Here is a 15,824-nt window from a genome sequence, read left to right on the forward strand (position 1 = left end):
ATATTTTGCACAAATACAATATATTAAACGCATATCTTTCCTTAACATATTGTACTGATACTAAAAAACCGACCTTGTATTCTTGCCTTGCTACGATCACAAGTTGATATCAAAGCCTTATCATATTATTTTTACGGTCTCATTTCAAACACGTCCTATGTACCCGTTTTGTTGTCAAATGATTAAGGTGTTTGTAATCACAACATCGTAACGATCTGTACACACTTGACGTTTCACTGACGAGACAATAGTGTATCCTCTGTGGCACGTTCATATCTACCATAGATTGTGACTCTCCTGTCTTAATCCGTTCCGTACGGGAACCTGGTGGCTTGCATAGTAAGTCTATGGGCATTTCAGAATTCAGTATGGAACGGGTTAAGAATCAACAGATTGTAGAAGACATTAATCTTAACATGAGCGTAATGGCAGTTTTATCAAAGCATTCGAGGAGTGAAAGTCTTGAATTTCACTGATATGACAAATGAGAACATGATCGTCATTACGCCGGTTTTGTAATACAGTTTATGATTCATTGGTGCATATCTTATAGCTCCCTTGGCTAAGTGATGATAACTTCCCTTAACTCTGTAGAATGGCAGAAAGACGTGATGTTTTTCTTAATCATAATTGGATGCTGAAATGTGTTGTTGGACCAATTTTTTCCATGAACATTATATTCACAGAGCAAACAGTTCCTGAAGCAGACATGGCTGATTCTTTGTAAACGTTGGTCAAAAGATTGAATAGACAGCGTTGAAAGACTCCCATCTCATGAGGTAACTTTCCAAAATAAGCGTTCCCTACTTTAGCCAAATTCTATTATATATTTTAGTCAGTTGTTATTTTGCTTTTTATTCTCTTGGGAGCGTGAGGTAATGTAAATCCTTTCCGGATTGTAGGGCTTTGCATATATAGTGCACTCTCGTTATAACAAACACGATTATAACGTAGTTCTCTTAGAAAAAAAGTAAAAATTCAAGTTCTAAAATTTTCATCTACATTATTATATGTATGTTCTCTGCTGCTCGGCTTTAACAAATTTTCGATATAATGTTACGGAAATTGTCGGACTCGAGAACTTTGTTATAACGACAGTCACCTGTCTATCTGTTTCTTACGAAATGTCCTCACTTCAAACCACAACAACGAATCGTATATCTTAAGAGAGCATTCTTTGTACCTTCTCATCATAAAGGTGGGAAAATAATCATAATTTTCCTTATATCTTGGTTTCATTACTTAACACTTTAAACGCATTATCAATGAAAATACGAGAGGCTTTTCGCAGTCATGTCGTCTTTATGATGTGCACCTCATAGTCACCCTCCATGAAAACTGTGTGGGAAGCGAAAGATGTAAAGATTGAATAATTTCTCGGGACTTTCCATCTAATGGGAATTCTTAGACCATGACTCACCAAATCTGTCATCCACACCCACGAGCTTTCAGGGACTCGGGAATGTTTTCATCAAAACATTCATGCGCCGTTTCTTTTTCCACTACAGCTTACAATTATCGATATATACAAATCCACCTCTAAGACCCGTTGAATACGACTCTGAAAGCAGCCTCGAGACCTCGTCCTCGGTAAATTATTCATAGTGTTCCGGCGATATAGTATTTCGCGTCAAAGAAAAAGAAAACCAAAGAACGGAACACCAAAAGGAGAGACATGCTGGTGACATAATGTTTCTCAAATCGTCAAAAGTAACCACTCTCTATCATCATCCCTTTTAAAAGCAAGGATATATTGCGGTGGTAAGATACCATTTTAATCCTTGATGGATAGCGTGTATTATAGATCAGACGGCAATGAACTCGTCCTCCTTTATCTTCGGGAAGGGAGAACAAGCAACTCGTCTTTACTCACCAATTGAGCGTGCCATCGGCAGCGCACGAACACCCGCACTCAAACATCGGCTCCCCTTTCACATGAAACGGAAAACCGATACCAAGCCGCAACTAACGGTAGTTGTACTATGCATCGCTGAGAAACGCAATTAAAACAAGATTGATGTGAGATAGAACTGACTTAATGACACTCACAAATCACAGGACATTTCGTTAAAAAAAGGTTCCCGCGCACTGGTCTTTCTTAATATTCCAGTGAATAATGCGGCGATGAAAACGAACATTCTGAGCAGAAACGCACTCCTCATCTTACAGTGTAATATGAGTGCCCCACTGGTTCCCATGCTCCTAAAATTAAAGGGAACATCATCACATATACTATCATCGAGTCAAAGAGAAGACAAGAGACAGAGAGAGAGAGAGAGAGGGGGGGGGGAGGGAACCCAACAGCAAATGAACAGCATTAACATACCAGATGAATTCTGTTGGGAATCGAACCCAAATTTCTGGTTAAAAAAAAAAAGACGGTGGGTTGAGATTGCACTGTGCCTAAACACAACTAGGATTCGATCAGTTGTTCCTTTGTTCATCATTTTCAAGGTTGTACTAGAAGTCTTATTCCTGACTGATATAAAATTGACACTCATATGATATCCACAAAGTCAAACAGTGTGTCAAGCAGGAAAATGAACACACCTATGCATCAAAACTTTCTCTGAGGTACACTCAATAAAACTCCAGCTCATAATGATAATTACAAATTCCGCGATTACTCGATAGATTATTCTCCCTGCAACACACTTTGCTGACAACACTGCAACTCTTTTGAAATCTAAGAAACAACAAAAGCAGTATTTCTTTTTCGAAAACAAAGTGAACTTTCAAATTTCACATCCAAAGTAAGCATTACATTCTGAAAACATTTGATTAGATTATGCGGTTCTAAATTGTGGTAGTATCTTTGGAAAGAGCATTATACAACAACGGCATTTTTCATTTCGTACTAATACGACTTTTTGTACTAAGGAATGCACATTATAGAAGCATCGCATTTCAGTGGGTTCCCCCATTTTCCGGAAAGGAAAGTAATCCTGTTAATGTCAGGAATTGCATGAGATTCGATTTACGCTCGTTTCCTTGCATAGCCAATATAATGAACGACGATAAATCATTTATGAGCCCCGTGCCTTCGTTTGAAATATTGTTGTGAAAATGAAATGAAGCGAAATGAGACTATCTAATTGTTGGCTGATTTTGCACTATCAGGTACAAATTGTTGGAGTGATAATTGTTATATCAACTCATTGTAGACGTTAGTTAGCTGGTAAACATTAGGAGTGCAAACAACTTTGGTGCACGATTCTCTTTATATAGCTTCTTTGTTCGTCGGCTAAGGGGATTATGCGTTCATGATTAGAGACATTTTACGGAGTCAATAAGCGTGAACCGACAGTCCTAGAATATCAGTTCATTGCTCTATTGGCTTTCAAGACTCTGAAGTTGATTTTGAGAGAGCTTCTTAAAGTCAAGGCGTCGTAAAGCAAACTGTAAAGTATACCCGACCCTCATTTCATCTTTCGCGCTTAAGGGGGAAACCTGGTGCGAAGAAAGAACGCCAAGAAATAGCTCGAATAACACAGCATGACGTATGCCGTAACTTAATAAGAGTGTACAGGGCGGGAAAAATAATCGTTGGTTGTTTTTTGTACGATTTTGTTCTGCAGATATCATCTTCTGCCTCATGTGGCTTTCAGAGGTGTCTAAAATCTCTGGAACGCAGGTGGGGAGAGGAATGCACTCTTCAGATAAGAAGATGCTGCCGTGGTATGGTTAGAATCTCTGAGGAAATAAGAGATCTCAAGCCCAAGGAGGAAAACAGGGGGTTCTCGGGAAAATTGGCTCAGGGGTTTTGAGCTCTAATAATACCCACGGTAGATAAGACGTAATTGACGAATGTTCAGTCCAAACACCCTCGGTCTGTGATTTGATTTATTGAAATACCCTTCACCGTGGATTCCTTGTCAGCTGATCAAATGTACCCAGATTACGCCAGGTTGGTAAGACAAGGATGCCTAGGAGATCTGTAAAATACGATCTAATCTTACGGCAATCAAGCATTCTTGGTCTAATCAAGTCAGGAAATGAAAGTTCGTTGCACTAAGTCAAACCACGCCCCCTTCGACGGCGCCTGACTCCGAAGTTTGACGACATAGATCCATCTGAGATGATATTGGCTGAATGTCCCAGTCTTTTTTTACCGAGTGCAATTAGAGTTGTTCATGAATAATTAGAGGTGGAGTCGGAAGTGTGTGTGTGGGGGGGGGGGGGGGAACTGAGAAGCTTAATCAGACTACCAAAAGAGAATATTGAAAACAAATTGATTGAATCTAAAGCAAAACAGCAACAGCTTGTTCCCTTGGTAGGTAGACAGGCCACTTATATAGAGAATGAACTCACACACAAAAAAAAATTGAAGAGTTTGACTGCAAAACGAGTTATCTCTATCCTTGTTAATATGAGATATTTGTGACTGACACTTCTCAAAGAAAACAGAGAAAATAATAAGAAAGTGTGGGATATTTCTTAGCACAACTTCAAGAATATTCCTTGTTATATAAGGCGGGAGGTATAACCATGATAACCAGAAAAGTTTTTTTTTTTTGCTCTATTGTGATGGACTTACTTTAAATAATTGTTGAAAAATGAGGCTTTACCCGTTTTACGATTCATGAGCACAATTATATACGTGCCATAGGATTTCGATCTGAGGAGAAACACACACATCAAAACAGGCTCAAAGTGCTTTGCTAGACACCAATCTTCCATGAAAAAGAAAAGATTAAGGACACAAGAGAATCGTAAGATATGAGCAAAAAAGCTTACTTTTTGTTCGTCCAGTCTTGGCGACTATATCATGCAGTTGCTTGGTTGTGAAAACCGATGTTTTCAGCACAGCATTTTTTTTTTCACCGGAAGTGAGGACTGACGGAAGACGTATATAAGCTCGAACAACCAGTATCTGTTGAAGATAGAAATTAAGTGAGATTTGAAAGCTGATATATCACACTGAGGAGGGAAGATAATTCCCGATGTCGTCATCTGTCAGGCGATTAGATTTTTGTTTTCTTCTTTTATGTTTTCCCCAAAGAATTTACATGGTCAAGTAGTGGGTATTCCAGGCTTGGCTGACACGGAGCCGTGAAAATATGGAAATTACCGGCATAAGTTTCACGGTGTGTTTGTCCAACTGAAGACAGTGCAGTGTAACCTGGCTGAGTAATAGTAGTTGTTGTTTTTTAACGTACAGTTCCCAAGGTGATCCAGCCTCCATATGGTGCAGTTTTGTCTTTACAAACAAGATAGATCCAGCAACGAAAGCCCGAATTCGGGCTTCATTACCTTCCCGCTTTTACCTTCTCATTGAAGAAAATAAAGCGTCCTCTTTCTTCCTAAATTTCCCTGACGAGTGAGGGAGGGAACCTTGGGTTTTCCATCGCTGATCAATGAATCGTATAAACGAATGAAATGGCTGGCTGAGTCGTTAAGATACCGACGGAGGGCCGCAATTTGGGCGCTGAAATTGGCATGGATTGGAGGTAACGTTTGTGGAGGCGACAATATTTGCCAAATTCGGCTTCTCTCTTGTTTTCTTCATTCTACAAAATGTTTGCCCGTGGATTTGTAAGGCATAGTGTACAAGAAAGGAATGCCTTCCTTGTTCTATAAGAATTCTAGCTCACTCAATTAATCGTTAAAAACGACGTAATACCTGACGTAAACACTGCCGTAATAATATCGACTTGATGGTAAAGCAGTATGCAAGAGGAAAGGTCAGGATTTGGAAGCCTGTCGTTCCTCCCCCGATGAGGGGGATTTGGCGGTGCCCTACTGGAGATATGATAAGCATTTATTCTATTGATCCTGCATGGGTACTATTTCCACCTTAACATTCAGGTCCATGCCTCGAACATGACATTACGAACATCATCACATTATACGAGCATGTAAGGGGGATGAAATGAAACGGCTATGGAGATGTAATGCCTGCGAGGAACAATCCTATACCTCGCGTATTGCGCCGAGGCCCGCGTTCTGCAAGTCGATGATTAAACCGCATGTTTCACCGTATTTAAATCACCCCATGTCGAAATTTCTGGTCATAGCACTCAATTCGGCTGAAGAGAAAACATGTGCTGTATCGAAGAATATAAAACGCAAGAGGAAAAAGAGGGTAAGGGGGAGAAAGGATCTACGACGATAAAAAGGGAGAAAAAGAGGATGCACAAAAGTGGAAGGAATGAATTGATGAGGGTAGATTCGCTAACAGCCAGAAAAACAAAAAAGCCAAACATGTACCGCCTCGCCTAAGCAGGAAAGCATGGCCCCAAAAGCTTATTTTGCTAAAATATCCTCAAATAAAATAAGTTAATGATTACCCTAAGCGTGGTGGAGCTAAACACGTCATCTACACTGGAAATGACTCAAACGAAAGCAAAATAGGCGTCATTCCCACTAGCGGTCTTTTTGTGTTTGTTTGATGCTGTAACGAACGCGGTGGAAGAGGAAGAGGTTTAATGATCACCAGCAGATTTTGTAAATTGCCGGAAGATGATTACTGATACAGAGAAGTTCTCTTCCGTGAATCGAAAAACAGTCCCCTATTCACACTTGAAAACTAAGCATGCTTTTATCCAAGGGGGCTCAGAGTGTGCTTCCTTCGTCATGTTTCCTTTGTCATCACATCCCTCCACTGCTTGAAGTCCAGCCTTAACAACGGGCAGTGAACTTTCACATTTGAAAAAAAAAAATATTTGAGAAACAGCCTTCTGCGACAATGTGCGAGCTGATCTTATTTACAGCGCGACGTTACTTTTGTCTCCTCGGGGTAGACATCGTAGAATCTAAGTGGCAGAATATTTATTGTTTGGGAAATCATCCTAAAAGTTGTCTTCTCAATTGCATTCGTGGGAAAAAACAACCTTACATAGACCATTCCTATAGAAGAGCTGAAACACAGAATCACAGTAAGACAACAGATGCCAACATTTCATTTTTGTGCTAATATGCTTTCCAGATGCCGAAACTAATCTCATATAAGATGCACATACCCACATCTCTGTTGGTAATATTCTGATCGTGCGCGGATCGCCAACAATTCTCTATAGGGGCCTGCTTCTTAAAGATTGATCTCAGGGTTGATGCGATTAAAGAATTTACGCTTGATTTGCTATTAAATCTGTGCTTAAAATCAAGCGTAAGTATCTTTATGAAACAGACTTCGGATCTGTATTGATCTTACGTTCGATTCGTTGGGTTACTCTCAACGAATCGAGCGTAAGATCAATCGTGAGTCTTTATGAAACAGGCTCCTGGAGCCCTGTTAAAGATAAGCAAGTCTTCACGATGGAGAATGTATAAAAACTGTCACGGGCCGTCGAACTGCCGGACTTTTTTTTTAACGGTAGAGGATTCGAGGGAAGGGGTGTCGAGGTCACTGCCACTACTCATGGTTTGGTCATAGGTCAATAGTCCCTCACCTCCAGGGGACTTGAACCAGGGACGTCAGGATTGGTCATTCCGGATCTTTTTTTTTTTTACCCGAACCCCTTTTTTACTGAACCAAAGCAGCTTTAAAGGTAGGGGATACATTTTACAGACCTCCCAAAATGCAGCAAAACATTAAATATGAACCTCAGGGGACTTGCTTAGGCCACTGCTTCGAAATTTAGAAGTCAACCGTTATCTAAAATTTGAATAATGCACAAAACTCAACTACTCAGTAGTTCTGTGTGTCAGCCACACTTAAGCCTTTTTGTTGCATTCTTCTGTATTTGTGATCTATAAACACAAATCTAAAAGTACTAGAGTTGATGTAGTAATTAATAGAGTGTGTGGTAAGAATGTATATAGAAATGTTTGTAAGTGTTGACGAACTTTCTTCACAAAATATACATTATGGACACACATGCAGTACATGGGTCTGCAAAGGTAGCCTAGTAATGTACTGGAATTTACGGTGAGCCCCGAAAACAATTCAATTCAAAATCTAACCGTCAAAACAATGTACTAAATGTTACCTTCCACTTTCAATACTTTATGGGAGTTTCGAAAATGATATTCTCTTCAACATACCACTGTATTAATACAACTCTTCATTTAAAGATAAAATGGAGTTCCTGTTAAGGTGCATTTCACCGAGTGAAACCATGATTCAAAGTATCAGGATATAACTGCTAGTCAGTATGATGCTTAGGGAGCATTATAACTCATGTTTGATTACTAGAACGTCAATTTAGATGAGAACTGCAGTAGTGACTCTCGCAAAATAACGGCTCGTTTAAAACGGAAGGATTTGGTCTCGAGCGCATGATTCACAACGCCCCCTTGCGGTCCCGAGAAGAAAGTCGGTTTTCGGATACTACTGATACTATACTACTTACAGAAGTCTTGAGAGAGCTCTGTGATATACTACTGAAGTGTACTGTACACAAGCGCGACCGCATCCCAGAGGCTACGATCCGCGATCCGTTTATAGCAGAGCAAGCTGTCGACAACTGCGTACATTGTGTGTATAGCCACCGTGTGCGTTTCATGTCCGACGTCCAGTAGTGTACGATCGAACGATACCCCTGTGCGGTGTATGTTGTGTGTACGTATCATGGGGGCATGGATGGGCCAACCGCGACCGTATACTGCGCACGTGGGTGGCCATGAGCATGCTATCTAGTACCCATATTGTACACATGCCCCACGCGCTTTCCCCACTCTTTGCCTTCCACCAGGGAGGTGAGACCTCCCTGCTTCCACCAAAAAGTCGATACTCTTTGCTAGTCATGCTTCCACCAAAGAGTGGATTCAGTCCACTGAACAATGTAGTCCGTGGCGATATCGTACTGGCTTCCGTTCGCTATGACAATGCCAATCACTGTACTAGTGGATGGTACATGCGTGGCCATGGCGAGCGAGCTGGCTTCGTTCGTTCGCCCCGTTGCAAGCTACTAACGTATTACACGTATTATGTACTTGGGTACTGTTAGTATTCATACGACCAGCTGCGAGCTGCGTGTTAGTGGACTGTTCTGCAGATCTATATAGAGGCGGTCCGAAATGCATGTTCAATTGCCATGTTTTCATGCTATAATAAACAATAAGATTCTCTCGCCATATTATGTGTTGACAAGAACAGATAAAATAACTGAAACAAACAATCAAAGGTAGCCCTCCCATTTTTCTTGTTTTTGTTATTCTGTCGATAAATGAGCTTCCAAGTAAAAAAAAAAAAGAGTAAACAATAGTGGGCCTGTACGTTTTGTGAAGGACATGTTTGTTGTTCGTCGGGTGATTTGTTGACAGGCCATGGACCTAATATAGGCCTACTAGTACAAGGACATTCATCGTACACATTTTTGCACACGCATAATACCTTCCCTACAGGATATACCTGTCCTCTACGAATACCGATCCCTTTTTTTTTTCCTTCTTTTTTTTTGTGCTCTGGAATATGCTACGGAAAAGTGAAATATTGAGATCACAAGTGACAATCATTCTTCCATCATTTCTTTTAAAAACTGCCTGCTTTTCCCTAGCGAAAGTGTTTGCTTTGAGGTATGATTTCCTAACATACACCTCAAGACTGCACATTCACTTCATTTGATTTTTCTGCGTTATTTTCTTCTGCGCATATAGTTTTAGATTTATCGAATCTCCATCTTGTTCTTCTCCCGGCTTGCTTGCGGTGACAATCATGGGATCAAAGCAGTACCCTAAAGCATGCTAAAACTGTCTTTGAGACGCTTTTGAGATGTAGGCCTACAGGTGGCCGTGCATGATTGACACAAAATTTCTCATGATCTCAGGTATTGCTGCTCCTCATCATCTGTATCTATTCAAAGACATTTCTGTCTGAAAAAGGCACATCTGCAAAACAAGACTGAAATGAGGGAAACGATCCTTTTGTTAGTGACGATACATGATCACACAATCAAGTAAAGAAAAAATGCCAAGTAAACCTAAGAAAGAACAACAGCTCTCATGTATTTATTACTGATGATCATCTACACAGCCAAAGTTGCCATGCAGTCGGTAGATGTTGACGCTTCCGCACGTACCACATGCTGTTCATTTCTAATCTTAATTTTTTTATTTAATTTTTTAGTTGCATAGGCCTGATTGTCAGAGAAAGACATAATCCGAAATCGAAAGGATTTTTGTTTTGCTTTTTTTCTGTTTTTTTTTTTTTTTTTTACTGATTGTTTGTAATTTTCAAATTAGTGGGGCCTATTGAGATACGTTTTGCGATTGTAGGACATGTTTGTTGTTGGTCAGGTGATTTGTCGAGAGAACTGACAACCAAATTTGCTAATCCTGTTTGTGTTATTGTCGTTTTAGGGTTTTCTTGTTTTTTTTGTTTTTTTTTGATTTGTTTGTCCAGCATGGTAGGGCCTACCTGTGTTCTGTGCGTAGTTACTGCGGCCGGCGTGTAATGGCGACAGGGTCTTGTTCAATTTGCCATGGTTTTTACACTATATCATTTATGATGAAAGAAAAGCAATTCTCTCGCCGTAAGTGCTGACAAGCCAAATCAAAAAATCAATAACAATCTTTGCATCGTTTTTGCCAACTCTGTCCATAGCCTAAATGAGCAGTCCAATAAAAAAAAAAATGCACTAAATATCGTCAACTAAACCTACAGAAGTAAAAACAGCTTGATGATCTACACACGGTCAACGTTGCCATAGTTGACGCTTCAGCCTGTATATGCTGAGCATTTCTTTCTTAATTTCATTCCTTTTCTTCTTCTTTTTTTCTCAGCGTACTTTTACTGATTGTTTTTCAAATTAGTTGGGCCTATATGCGTTTTATGGAAGACGTGATTAATTGTGTTTTCGTTTTGTTTTGTTTTGTTTTGTCAGGCGATCTGTTGACAGAATAATATTGATGACCACTAATCCTGTTTTGATTACTATTGATATTATTTTGGGTTTTGTTGTTTGAAATCAAAAATTGTCTGCACTTTTTTTTCCTTTTTTTGGCCGATTATGTCGATAAATCAGCTGTCAAGTAAAAAAAGAAAACAATCGCCGACTAAACCTAACTAAAACATCAACAACAAACCAACAACAACAAAAACAAACCCAGCTCGGTTGTTACTGATGATCGTCTATACACTATACGTTGCCAGAGTTGGTGCAGTACATGACGCTTGGCACGAAGCATTAATTTTATTCAAATTCATGAAATTCTTCCGTCGAGATGTTTTCATTGCAGGTGATTGACAAATTGCCCTACATCGACGTATATCAGTTGCAACGTAGCATTTATGCTTGACATTTTTCCATTTGTCCATTTTTTCTTAGCGTAAATAGCATAGGTCTGAGTGTCAAAGAATTATATGGATTCCGAAAGGTTCGGGTTATTTATTTTGTTGTTGTTGTTTTACAGATTTAGTAGGGCCTATATGCGTTTTGTGCAGAACGCGACAATGTTTTTTGTTTGAGCAGATGATTTGTCGACAGATTGTACAGAAATGCTAATCCTGTTTAGATTATTATTGTTTTCGGGTTTTTGTTTTCGTTTTTGTTTGTTTTTGATTCATTGCTCCATTCACGTGGTACCTGTGTACTGTGTGCAGTCAAAGAGTGTGTAATGGAACTGTGCTGCAAGATGGTATACATGTAGCGTTCTTCTAGAATAATGTTCAATTGCCATGTTTATATGCTTATCGAAGAAAAACACTTCTCTCGACATATGTGCTGTCAGGTCAAGATTTAAACAAAAAAATGAAAGAAATTATTTTTTAAAAAAGTCTTCACAGCCTTTTTTTTTTCTTTTGCTCATTCTGACAATGAATGGGCTGTCTAGTCAAAAAGAAAAAAAAATCGCTAACTAACATAATATAGAAAATCCGATTGTTAATGACGATTATCTACATGGTCAACGTTGCCATCAGAGTAGGCATAGGCCTATCATGGATATTGACGCTTGGCATGTAGCATTTTATGCCGGACATTTTTTTCTTATTCTTTTTTTTTTCGTAGCGTAGTATGCGCAGGCCTGATTGACCAAGAAAGACGTATTCCGAAATGTTATGTTTTCTAGTTGTTTTACTGACTGTTTGTTTTTACAATTAGTAGGGCCTAATATGCGTTTTATGTATAACATGTTTGCTTGTTGTTTGGGCAGGTGATTTGATGGAATTGATTACCACAGTCATGTGCTGGTTCTGTTTGTATTATTTTTTGTTGTTGTTGTTTTTGCTTAGCGGCCAATTTTGTGGAGAGAGTTGGCAGAAAAAAATTAATGTGAAGAGGACTGGTTTGTTTGCTTATCAGGTGATTCTGTGAGACAATTTTTGTCAACAACAACAACAACAAAGCAAACCAAAGACCTCTTCCATCTGTGATTGTGCGACCGTCTTTTCCCTTTTTTCATGATGACAAATGTCATGACAAGAGCATAATCTTATGCAATCTCTTTCACATAACACAATCCCAATGGAGATCGAGGGGGCTTCGTGTTATAGTAAGCTATAATCAGTAGTGATCGAGGTGGCTTCGTGTTCGACCGGTATAACAAGCAACGGTGGACAGCTCTACACGTATGCCATCAGGTATGTATCACACGTATATATATATATATATATATATATATATATATAAGATATATATATTGCATCCTTTCTTTTTTATTTCTTTCTGGTGCCCCACTCGGGATTAATCGGCTGAATAGGAAAAAAAGGCTCCCCCATGCATTTTTTCCCCTTCAGTTTCTCGTGCCACCAATGCCCCCTCGTTACGGGGTTGTTTCCTTCCTAAAAACAAATATCAAAAAATAATATACTCGTGGTCACTGCAGAACCTTGATGATATACATTCTAAAAGAAAAGAGAACTAACTATACCCTATAGGGGGCATGGGGGCAGTTTTCTTTCGTTATAACGAAGTTTCGTTATAACCGAACAAATACAATATTACACGAAAACAAGGAAACCACGCATATGAATTATGATGTTCTGTTTGCTGAATACACTGGAAAGCTATGTAAAATGGAATGGGACCTTTTAAATTTCGTTTGAATATTACAATTAAAAGAGAGCATAAAGTTGTTTGTAATGTCCGAAGGTTCGTCGATCGGAAATTAAAATGATCAGGTTCGTCATTCCAAAGGTTTGTAATTTACTAACTGAGAAAGGATCACTATTCCGAAGGTTCGTTGTTGCGAAGGTTTTTTAATCCGAAAATGTAATAAAGTTTGTCATTCATTTTTGTTGTTGTTTTAGGTTGTTGTTTTTTTAATGTTCCAATTAATGAATGTTTGGAATTCCTATCATTTTCGGACAAACGCACCGTCGTAATAAGAACCATATTTTTATTTTTTTTTCGGAATAACGAATCTTTGGAATAACGCCAAAATGTTCGTGAACAAACACTGTTTCATTTCCGAACTAACGGACATTTAGGTGTATCAGAATCTTTGTGTTTTGTAATAAGGAACCTTACTCAATTTCAGATTATTGTCAGATTGTTTAACAATAATGCAAGTTCTCCTCGAAAACTTGTGCGTGACACACGGATCGAAAACGCAGTATTGTGAAGCATTCGCCCACGCAGAGACGCTATAAATGCTTGTTCCGCTACGTATTTTCGGAAGCGATCCGCATTTCGTTATAACAGAGCACATTTCTTTTGTTTTTCTTTGTCAGTGGCGCTCGGAAAAGACTTCGTTATAACGAAAATTTCGCTATAAACCTGTTCGTTATAAGCGAATCTTTTTAACACAGACTTTAATGGCGAACATTTTGGGAACAGAAGTTTTGCTTCGTTATTACCGTGTTCGTTGTAACGGGAGTGCAATGTATTGCAAATAAGCCATAAACATCACATCTCATTATTATTGTCATAAATTATCAGAGGATTGTAATTTCCTGTGCACATATCGTTATGTATGTTTTTTATATTGTTTTTAACAGATTGAACAACGCTCCGTAAAAACATGACATGCTGTCCCTATATAGCACCAGTAAATGAACGTCACTGGAAACACGTCCTGATGAACTTCAAGATGATGTCAAGTCAAGTCGCATCAATGATCATTGATGTACCACATTATCCCTTCCCACACATTGTCATAATAGGAAATTAATCATGGTGACGTTATTTTGTTTTTCTTTAATCCGGAACAACAGAGAAAACGTAAACTTTTCACCTTTGTCACGCTGAGTGAAATAGGTCAGCTTCTAATTATTTTCAGCATCCAGAAATGTACGGTATGACATTAATTTTGGTGAATGTATGTTACTAAAATTTGTAGATTGTTTGCAAAATGGTAACATCAAGGCGATGGAAATGTCCGACCACTATACCCTTTATACCATTGGCTAATGTTTCTTTTGTGTCCATGAGTATACGTATGTATCAAAGAGAGGTCAGTCTTTATGCTCCACTAACATTAATTCGCTCCGCGAGAATGTGCTCCACAACATCACCCCAACGACATCTGCTCCGTCGACAATGATTGCTCCGCCGACGACTGAACCACCAACACTTGCTCCGGTGATGTTTCCTTCGAAGACACCACAATGAATTGTCCCGCGCCCCGGCGACATTTTACTCCAAGGATACGGCAATAACATTGATCTACCATTAGTTCCAGTGGAAATGGCTGCATTTCATTTACCCAAATTCTGCTGGCATGTCCTCATGAACGAGATCCGAAGATATTTTATGACATCTGCTGAACTCAGCTCAATATTGAAATTGTTCTTATAACTCACAATCTCATGTTCGCATTATATCTTGCCACATTCAAAAAATATGCAGGAATTGTTTTGCACAAGACATATAGTTGTTTCTTGAAATACTTGAGGGGTGCTGCCGATTATTTATAGGCAATTATTAATTCGTTTAAATGTTTTATTGGTTATTTAGAAGGCCTAGCTAGTATACATATGCTACGATTGTTTTGGTTTATAGGTAATGTTTAGGCACTAATCTTCAACATATATCCGAAGAGTGTTCTTCGTAAAATAGCATTGCGTAAGCTTGTGATTCTAATTCATCGGAGTATCAAGCCTTTGTACTTCATTGTCGGATATCACCTTCGGAATAAACATTCTACATCCGGCACTGGTGGATGTTTCAGAAAATTATTGTCAGACGGGAGGGGAAATCTTAAAAGCAAAAATGAATGTCATTCTTAGTTTGATATGTTTCCCCTTGGGCAGTGGGAGATATTTGATTGTCTGTTAATAAATGATTCACCGTAAAGTCCCAAGGTAACAATGATACATTTCAACTATAATAACATGGTATTATAACCAAAGGTAAACGTATGGATTGCCCTGCTCGCAACTCGGCATTCATGGTCGTGATGGTCTTCCGAGGAATCCAATTTGACATGAATAATAAAATTGATTGAAACTCCATTTAAAATGAAACTCTTATTATACGCACATAATCTACACATAACGAAATCATAATTATACAAAACAGTATTCGAATACCACCCACGAACAGCCCTCTTCATGTAACATAATCATTTACATTACGTCGGGATACCAGATCACATACATTTTCATAACATCCAGTGCAAAACATGATTATTAATTGCTTTCTTATATAGGAATTACACGATGGTGAGGGTGAGGATATCATCCAAGGTAACAGTATTGCATAGATGCCCCACGATAGGCGAACATGCGTTTATTCTGTTCTTGTTTATTTTGACGTTGTTCATTTCTTTTTCTTTTTCTTTATCGAGCAACGAGAGACAGACCTATACTTCCGAAGTAGGAGCCTTAGTATTGACGGAAGGGGGAATTGGCGGGAAACTAATCTCCCTTTTTGACATCGTTAATTTCTTTGCACGGTATCCATTACTTTGGGGGATAAGTACACGTCATGTATAAGGTTCGTCAATCCGGGTCCCCAAATTCCTGTTCCAGATCCATTTGTTGCTCCGAATATGAAGGC

At 39.0% G+C, this 15,824-nt stretch overlaps 1 long non-coding RNA gene across 1 annotated transcript in view; it reads right to left on the reverse strand.

The window, feature by feature from the left end:
- Positions 1-4,742: 4,742 nt before the first annotated feature.
- LOC139740643 (uncharacterized) overlaps positions 4,743-15,824 on the reverse strand; it is a 151,723-nt gene continuing 140,641 nt past the window's right edge. The window contains exon 4 of the long non-coding RNA XR_011711577.1: positions 4,743-4,873. This is a non-coding gene — a long non-coding RNA (uncharacterized lncRNA). The remainder of the gene's footprint in view (positions 4,874-15,824) is intronic.

This window comes from Diadema antillarum, unplaced genomic scaffold, assembly GCF_040938485.1.
Source record: "Diadema antillarum isolate AM-2024a unplaced genomic scaffold, OU_Dant_1.0 scf00000030, whole genome shotgun sequence".
NCBI classification, from domain to species: domain Eukaryota; kingdom Metazoa; phylum Echinodermata; class Echinoidea; order Diadematoida; family Diadematidae; genus Diadema; species Diadema antillarum.